This window comes from Salminus brasiliensis, chromosome 9 (genome assembly GCF_030463535.1).
Source record: "Salminus brasiliensis chromosome 9, fSalBra1.hap2, whole genome shotgun sequence".
NCBI lineage: Eukaryota > Metazoa > Chordata > Actinopteri > Characiformes > Bryconidae > Salminus > Salminus brasiliensis.
The window spans coordinates 4,080,037-4,089,984 of NC_132886.1; the positions used below are offsets into that span (position 1 = coordinate 4,080,037).

The 9,948-nt window shown below is 40.9% G+C and overlaps 1 long non-coding RNA gene across 1 annotated transcript; it reads right to left on the reverse strand.

Annotated features, from left to right (window-relative positions):
- Nucleotides 1-3,025: 3,025 nt before the first annotated feature.
- LOC140562831 (uncharacterized) lies at nucleotides 3,026-6,212 on the reverse strand. The gene is made up of 3 exons (XR_011980171.1): nucleotides 6,061-6,212; nucleotides 5,044-5,191; nucleotides 3,026-4,944 (listed from the first exon to the last, which is right to left on the reverse strand). It is a non-coding gene; the product is annotated as an uncharacterized lncRNA (long non-coding RNA).
- Nucleotides 6,213-9,948: the final 3,736 nt, after the last annotated feature.

A 9,948-nucleotide genomic window follows, 5' to 3' on the forward strand; every position in this document is an offset into this window, starting at 1 on the left:
ACTGGTCTCGGGTTTGAGCCTATTAAAATTTTAGGTTTATTAGATAATCAGTGCTCCCTGTATATATATATATATATATAAAGCGCCATGATGATGAAGGGTATATAATGAAGTCTATATATTGCAGGCAAATGCCTTCTTATCTTTCAATGGAAGCTCTTCTACAGAGCATTTCTATTTAAATTCATATTTTTAGACACAGTTTAAACTATTATTTTAACAACTATTTATTTACCAAATTTAACAGATTGAATGTTGTATGATTTATATATGTATATATATATATATATATTGTTTGTTTGTTTGTTTTGTTTTGTTTTGTTTTACATATTTTATATTTAAATATATAATATTAAAGAACCACCCATCATGTATTTTGAGTCATTTTGGATTTTGTAGAATTCAGTAAATAAACATTACTGAAGTATTAACTATTTATGTATGACTGGGGCCTTAATATTGTATTCATATGGTATAATATATAAAATATATAAACTGTGAGGAATGACAACAATGAGTATTTAATGAGGTGAAGAGTATATAATCAATCTGTTAAGTTTATAATATGTATATGTGTGTATATGTACAGTGTAGGAGCAGGAAAATACATTCTTCCAGTGAAAGTTAATGTAAACGTTTTTATTCATTTTCTATCTGAATGCCATTTCCCCTCGTTTTACCTGTTTATTTACTGAGTTTACTAACTGGAGGTTTTATGATTTTTTAGGTTATGTGATATTCAGTAAATTAACAGTAAGGATGCTTTCAACTCTTCATCTTATCTAGTAATATAACACATATTACTGCTCAGACGTTTTATTCTCCTGCGAAGATTATAGTGAACAGCTGATCTGCTCAGTAAATCACTGATATTAGTACAGAAGGTGGTGGAGGTTCTCCATCACTGTGTTCATCATTAGAACATCTCCAAAGTTCTCCTCTCTCATGGAGTCTAGTATTATTCAGAGTTCTCCTCAGATCAACACCTGGTTTGATGGTAAATCAGGGCTTAATGATGGTAAATCAGGTGAGCTGCTGCTGCTGTTGCTGCTGATGGAGTTGAACACATCCTCCACGCTGTGCTGGCTGGACTGGGGGGCGTCCAGGAGAAACCTGGAGGAACCGAGCTCTGTTCTTCAGACTAGCTCACCGACAAGATCTCACTACTTTCTTTCTTCAGAATGAGAAGCTCTTGTTTCTCCTTTTTACTGGATTCATGTTCAGCTGCTTTATCTGTTCAGGTCAGATCTGGAGCTTCTGCAGTAAAACTCTCTCACTGCTGAGAGACTCTAGACTCTAGGGTCTAGAAGAACGGGATGAGGGGTCTGCACCATCTGGACAGTGCTGTGTGTGTATGAATGAAAGGGCAGAATGTGTTCATTAGGGGTGTGAGGTCAGTGAGGTGCTTCAGCTGAGAGTATGTGGAGCTTTTTTAGGTCTAAACGTCTGAACACTTATTCATCAGACCTGTCTGTCAACACCTTCTCCAGCAGGACTAGCAGCTCACGTAAACATGATTTCCACATGAGCCCCTCACTTTGAGCCGTGGAGCTGTGGGACTGGATAGACTGCCATTACTCATAAATGTTAATCTTTTATTTATAAGCGTCATATTATTCATACATTACATAAGATTATTAATAAATGTAATATTTGTATTTATAAATGTAAGATTTTTACTAATTAATGTAGACGTTTTATTCATAAATGTGTCATTTCTATTCATAAATGTAATATTTTTATTAATAAATGTAAGATTTTTACTAATTAATGCCAATGTTTTATTCATAAATGTATTATTATTCATACATGTAAGATTTAACTCATTAATGTAAGACTTGTATTAATTAATGTAGGAATTGATTCATAAATAAAAGATTTCTATTCATAAATTTAATATTTTTATTTATAAATGTAATATTTTTACTAATTAATGTAAACATTTTATTCATAAATATCATATTTTTATTTATTAATGTATTATTATTTATAAATGTAAGATTTAACTAATTAATGATTAATGAATTAAAGATTTAACTAATTAATGTAAAACGTTTATTCATAAATGTCTAATCATAAATGCAAATATTTTTAATCATTAATGTAAGACTTTCTTTTGAAAATGTATTTTTTTCTATTCATAAATGTAGAATTTTTATTCATAATTGTAAGACTTAAATGTAAGAAATGAGTAAAGTCACAGTTAAACAAACTAAAAAATTGGTCCGTTTTTTTATTCTATATGTAAATGTGAAATTAATCTAAATAAATAAATAAATGATATTTGTTCAGTCAAATAAGTGAAGCTGTAAATCAGGTTTGTAAAAGTAACATCAGCCCATTCAGAAGAAGACCCTGAAAGACCATCAGACATAAAAAAGACTCACAGGCAGGATATAGAGAAATCTTCAGCGTGTTACCCACTCTGACCTGTAGATGGCACCAATACATCATTTACTATTATGTCCCCAAGCCTGTCCCACATTGTCCATTGTTAAGAGGGGCTGGAAGTATCTCCATTATTTGCTATGATGTGTTATTCAACAATGAACTCTTTATTAATTATTATTATTATTATTATTATTATTATTATTATTAATATATTTTTTCCCTCCATGGTTTGAACCCTGTACCTGCTTCTGTACAATGTGTAAATCATTCTGGATGAATGGAATAAAATAGAAATGCTCAAATTTGACCTTCAATAAACTCTTATTTTACACTGGCTTACATTCAGAGTTAAGAGCTTTTTGCCTTCTCCTGTAAAGCCATTATTTTGGAGATACTTGTTTTTTCATCGGACAGCCACGATATGTTTGCTCCTCAATTTGGATCAAGGCCAATTGTGCTCATCGGGACAGCTGAGACTGTGACAGGTACCAGCGTATTTGATTCTCCTAACTGGTCAAATGTGCAGATTCTAGCTTTAAAGAAATGGAGGCTGGGTCCAGGCTCGGCATCCTGAGTACAGGAAAATGAAAGAAGCTAGAATCAGAACCAGAACTGGTTTTATTGGATTTCATGGGATGTGGCAACAGCTCACAGTAGTGCAAACCAGTTTATACAGAAAATGACATTTTGATTGATATCCAGCTTCCTATATAAATATGTGCATTAAATATAACACACAAACGTAACATTTGTAAAGAATTAAGTGTCATTCTTATGTAGGAAGCTGATGTTGGCCACTGTAAAACATCAGCAATGTGAACATATGGATGAAACGTGTGTACAGGTGCAAGATTACAGGTCATGTTCCCTCTGCTAGAACACAGCAGTTACATATGAACTTGTTCAGGACTAAATCATGCAGGACAGAGCACCCAGGACTGGACAGGGTCATCCTTCAGGGCTGTTTCATCCGAGACTCACTTCAGTCGATTGCCAGGTGGTGAGATGGATGCTTTAGGATGTGCCAGGTGGTGAGATGGATGCTTTAGGATGTGCCGGGTGGTGGGCTGGATGCTTCAGGATGTGCCGGGTGGTAAGATGGATGCTTTAGGATGTGCCGGGTGGTGAGATGGATGCTTTAGGATGTGCCGGGTGGTGAGATGGATGCTTTAGGACATGCTGGGTGGTGGGCCGGATGCTTCAAGATGTGCCGGGTGGTGACCTGGATGCTTTAGGATGTGCCGGGTGGTGAGATGGATGCTTTAGGATGTGCCGGGTGGTGAGATGGATGCTTTAGGATGTGCCGGGTGGTGAGATGGATGCTTTAGGATGTGGCGGGTGGTGAGATGGATGCTTTAGGATGTGCCGGGTAGTGAGATGGATGCTTTAGGACATGCTGGGTGGTGGGCCGGATGCTTCAAGATGTGCTGGGTGGTGGGCCGGATGCTTTAGGATGTGCCGGGTGGTGAGATGGATGCTTTAGGATGTGCTGGGTGGTGAGATGGGTGCTATAGGATGTGCTGGGTGATGGGCTGGATGCTTTAGGATGTGCCGGGTGGTGAGATGGATGCTTTAGGATGTGGCGGGTGGTGAGATGGATGCTTTAGGATGTGCCGGGTGGTGAGATGGATGCTTTAGGATGTGCTGGGTGGTGGGCCGGATGCTTCAGGATGTGCCGGGTGGTGAGATGGATGCTTTAGGATGTGCCGGGTGGTGAGATGGATGCTTTAGGATGTGCTGGGTAGTGAGATGGATGCTTTAGGATGTGCCGGGTGGTGAGATGGATGCTTTAGGATGTGCCGGGTAGTGAGATGGATGCTTTAGGATGTGCCGGGTGGTGAGATGGATGCTTTAGGATGTGCCGGGTGGTGAGATGGATGCTTTAGGATGTGCCGGGTGGTGAGATGGATGCTTTAGGATGTGCTGGGTGGTGAGATGGATGCTTTAGGATGTGCCGGGTGGTGAGATGGATGCTTCAGGATGTGCTGGGTGGTGGGCTGGATGCTTTAGGATGTGCCGGGTGGTGAGATGGATGCTTCAGGATGTGCTGGGTGTTGAGATGGATGCTTTAGGATGTGCCGGGTGGTGAGATGGATGCTTTAGGATGTGCTGGGTGGTGAGATGGATGCTTCAGGATGTGCCGGGTGGTGAGATGGATGCTTTAGGATGTGCTGGGTGGTGGGCCAGATGCTTTAGGATGTGCTGGGTGGTGAGATGGATGCTTCAGGATGTGCCGGGTGGTGAGATGGATGCTTTAGGATGTGCTGGGTAGTGAGATGGATGCTTTAGGATGTGCTGGGTGGTGAGATGGATGCTTCAGGATGTGCCGGGTGGTGAGATGGATGCTTTAGGATGTGCCGGGTGGTGGGCCGGATGCTTTAGGATGTGCTGGGTGGTCTGCATGCAGATCAAACAGCAATTGTGGATAAGGGTCCCCCACTGGATGACTGAGGCTCTGCTCACCACTAAAATCAATAAGACAGTCCATACTGCTGGTCATCCTGCTCTCTCTCTTTTTTCTCATGCTGTGCCCCTCAGCCTCTCTCCCCCCGTCTGTGGAAGCAAAGCTCAGGTTAAAACATGCTGGTAATGAAACACAGCATCTCATTAACCTTTTACCCCGAGCTTGGACCAGACCTGCACTCCTCTTACCGCTCTCTGTGAGGACTCCTGGCTTCTCCAAGGCCATCTCCCCTGCAGCAGGTCTTCTCCTCTGCTGGAGTTCTTCCTCCACCTCCATCCTGTTAATCTGTCAAGCACGTCTCTCGGCCCCCTGCTGTTCACTGTGCAGCCGTGCTTCCTGCACAGAAATCACATGGTTCTGCAGGTCTGCTGTGTCAGCACACAGGCTCCTGGTTTGCCACATGGGTGGATGCTTTGCTGCGTCCTTTTTATAGCAGTATTGCTCAGAGTCAGAATGACAGCTGGAGAGCATGACTCGGCCAAAATTCTACAATTCTCTAAAACGTACTATTGTTAAGCAACACAATTTTACTATATATATGCATTTGCATATTAAAATATAATATTATAATAATATTAGATATTATAATATAGAGACAATGGCAGGCAAACACCATGCAAGCAAAAGGTTACACACATATGTACATTATGATCTATCCTCTAAATCTTTAAATATAATACAACTCTTAAATTAATTTACTCTTAACATTAATAAAAAGAAATTTATTAAAGATCTGCAAAGAAATAATTTATATTTATCTATCTATCTTTCTGTCTATCTGTCTATCTATCTATCTATCTATCTATCTATATATATATCTATATATATATACTGTATATATACATAGATTTATATACATTTATACACAGTGCATATATATAATATGTATATATTATTATTATTATTATTATTATTATTTATTTATTTATTTATTTAATACATGTAAAAAATGTATTCCTGCTCATGTTAAATGAGGCTGTTTAAAGAAATTCAGAGCAGAATTCTGTGAACCTCCAGATTCAGATCATGCTGATACTACAATCATGTTTGATCATGTTTCTTAATCCTGACGTCATTCATAAGTGTTTCTGAGCATGTGGGCAATAAAGTGTGCAGGACAGAGCCCCTGAAGACTGGGTATATTCATCTGCCAGGAAGAGAAGAAGATGAAGAGGATGAAGAGGATGAAGAGGATGAAGACTTACGTTTATCCAGACCCCCTCAGTCTCTGCACGGCTGATGTTCCTGCTTTTATTTCTTCTGCCTATTTTGCTCACTTCCCTCAGCAGTCACTCTGATACACGGTATGGGTGCAGCCATGTATACAGAGTGTGTGTATGTGTGTGTTGTCAGCTGATTTCTAGTAAAGGATGGAGAATCAGTGCAGTTTCAGTTTGTGTGAGGGCCAGTAGGGGGTGCAGTTCACTGGCTGGACTGTGCTGCAGCCTGTTGTGTTATCAGACGGTTTGATGTGGTCAGATTGTTTAGGTTTATTTCAGTGTAATTTAATAAAAACATACGTCTCACAAACCTCACTGTAAAAGCTTCATCTGCTACAGTTTTCCTGAAACAGAAATCCCGCTCTCTGCACTCTCAGGGCAAGTCCTGCAAGCGTACTCTCATTTCTCACAACCCTGTTTTATATATATATATATTTATTTATTTATTTATTTATTTTTTTTAATAGCACTATAATAAAAACATAATTTCCACATTTTCCACATATAAGCAGCTTTTGTTTTGACCAGATCTCTGTATCTGAATCCTGTAGCTGCTTCTGTACAGTGTAAATCCTCCTGGATGAATGGACCAATAGAAATGCTCTAAATGACTCAGAATTAACTCTTATTCAACATTGACTTCCACTCTTTTGCCGTCTCCTGTAAAGTCGCCATCTTGGAGATACATGGTTTTCATTGGACAGTGACGATCTCTGAACATGAGGTCAGCTTTACTGGACAGACTTGTTCTAGGCCGAGTAGAAGTGCACAGGCTGAAGAGGTCTGTGTTATGGTAAGTATTAATGGTAATGGTAAGAAATAAAATGAGCAGAAATTATATTAGCATGCTAATTGGATACATTGGGTTTGTTACCTGACTATTAAAACATCAGCAGTGAGGCTTTTCAGGCTTACGTTAATCTGAGCTCAGGTTCCACTGTGTGGTTGAAAGCCTTTGCTGTGCTACCAGCTCTTCTGGTAGTCATTACAAGGTGGATCGTTATTTTTCGTAGGCTATCGTAGGCCAATAGACTCATCAGGTTCTCTGATAGTTCTGTGGTCTCATGATGGTAACCATTTACATTTACGGCGTTTAGCAGATGTTCTTCTCCAGAGCGACGTACAGCAGAGCTTCACTGTCACTCAGAAAGTCCCCTCAACTAGTTTATAAAGACTAGACTCCAGAAGATCCTCTAATCTTAGACTCTACTAAATACAGAAGTCAGTCTGGGACACAATCCTCCACACACTCTACACTCTGTACACTGAGTCCTCTCAGAAGAGGAGGGCCAAGGGCTTTTCAGACACCCGGGGGTTTTCGTAAACCAGTGTAAAGTAATGTTGACAAACTGAGTTCTTTACAGTAAATAAATCTGGGTGAACTTCAGTAGTTTGGTCAGTTGCAGCGCAGTTAACTCTAGTTTATGTCTTCTGTTTTTTAGTTGTAGCTGCTGAAACGTCCCTCAGAACTTATACATATTTATTCTCTAAACTTACAGTATGTACACATATGGACAAAATTGTTGGTACCCCTCGGTTAATGAAAGAAAACCCCAGAATGGTCACAGAAATAATAGTAAATAAATAAATAACAATTCTATGAAAATGAACAAATGAAAATCCGACATTGATTTTGAACCATGCCTTAACAGAATTAAACAGGCCTGGACAAAAATGATGCCCCCTGAAAATAATGTGCTATACACACTGTCTCGCTGTCTCTCTTTCTTTTTTTTAGAAATCCACAGGAAGTGGTTACATGGCAGTTGCAGCGTCTGGCAACTGCAGCAACTGACTTCCATTCCCGCTAACATGCACACGTCCTTCTTGCTATGTCTACATTGTTGTGTTTAATACTAATGACCATTATGAAGTTTTCTGAAGATATGATACAAATAAACCTTTATTAGAACACAAATGTGTTCATTTGATCTTAAATAAATATGCTCCATCTTATATTAATCACAGACAAAGAAAATATTAATAATAACTTTGCCTGTTACCTTCATTTCTCATCATGCATTTCATAAACGTCTTCATCTTTCAAGAAAACCTTGAGTTTAAGGTGGTTTTAGACACTTTTGAACATCAGACAACAGGTTCAGATACATTTAGATATCAGATATTAGAGTTTTTGATGTTTGACGGCGCTTCATCGACTGTTATCACATGACTGAGGGTCTGAGAATCTCACCTGATCATTCAACACATCACACATCATCAGGAAGGTCTAACAACGCCCCCATTTCCTCCACTTCCTTTACTTGAATAAGAGTCCAAATGTATCACACACCAATCAGAACCTTCAATAGATAGGTCTAAGGGCCCCAAGTTAGCACAATCAGTTGTGGAGCAATAATGGCTAGATCACAGGAAAGGTCCTGCCTCTTGCAGTGGTGTCACAGACTTCACAGAAATTACAGAAATTTAAACAATCTCTGCTCTGGAGGCTTTCGTTTTCTGCCATTGTTGTGATGCTGTTTTTTCTTGGTGGGTAACCGAGGGCCAGGAAGAATACATCAGTCACGTCCTCCAAATCCTCCAAATCGCTCCGAATGTCGGCTGCATCTCTGGGTTGCATGTTAGGGGTCCTTCACTTTGGAACCACCAACCAACCAACAGGACCTTCCACCCCATAGAGCTTTACAGCAGAATTCCAGCTCCACAACCTTTCAGCCTATAGAGCTCTACAGCAGAATTCCAGCTCCACAACCTTTCAGCCTATAGAGCTCTACAGCAGAACCCCAGCTTCACAACCTTCCACCCTATAGAGCTTTACAGCAGAACCCCAGCTCCACAACCTTTCAGCCTATAGAGCTCTACAGCAGAACCCCAGCTTCACAACCTTCCACCCTATAGAGCTTTACAGCAGAACCCCAGCTCCACAACCTTTCAGCCTATAGAGCTCTACAGCAGAACCCCAGCTCCACAACATTTCCACCCTATAGAGCTTTACAGCAGAACCCCAGCTCCACAACCTTTCCACCACATAGAGCTTTACAGCAGAACCCCAGCTCCACAACCTTTCCACCACATAGAGCTCTACTGCAGAACCCAAGCTCCACAACCTTTCCACCACATAGAGCTCTACTGCAGAACCCAAGCTCCACAACCTTTCCACCACATAGAGCTTTACAGCAGAACCCCAGCTCCACAACCTTTCCACCACATAGAGCTTTACAGCAGAACCCCAGCTCCACAACCTTTCCACCACATAGAGCTTTACAGCAGAACCCCAGCTCCACAACCTTTCCACCACATAGAGCTTTACAGCAGAACCCCAGCTCCACAACCTTTCCACCACATAGAGCTTTACAGCAGAACCCCAGCTCCACAACCTTTCCACCACATAGAGCTTTACAGCAGAACCCCAGCTCCACAACCTTTCCACCACATAGAGCTTTACAGCAGAACCCCAGCTCCACAACCTTTCACCCCATAGAGCTCTACTGCAGAACCCCAGCTCCACAACCTTTCACCCCATAGAGCTCTACTGCAGAACCCCAGCTCCACAACCTTCCACCCCATAGAGCTTTACAGCAGAACCCCAGCTCCACAACCTTTCACCCCATAGAGCTCTACTGCAGAACCCCAGCTCCACAACCTTTCAGCCTATAGAGCTCTACAGCAGAATTCCAGCTCCACAACCTTTCAGCCTATAGAGCTCTACAGCAGAACCCCAGCTTCACAACCTTCCACCCTATAGAGCTTTACAGCAGAACCCCAGCTCCACAACCTTTCAGCCTATAGAGCTCTACAGCAGAACCCCAGCTTCACAACCTTCCACCCTATAGAGCTTTACAGCAGAACCCCAGCTCCACAACCTTTCAGCCTATAGAGCTCTACAGCAGAACCCCAGCTCCACAACATTTC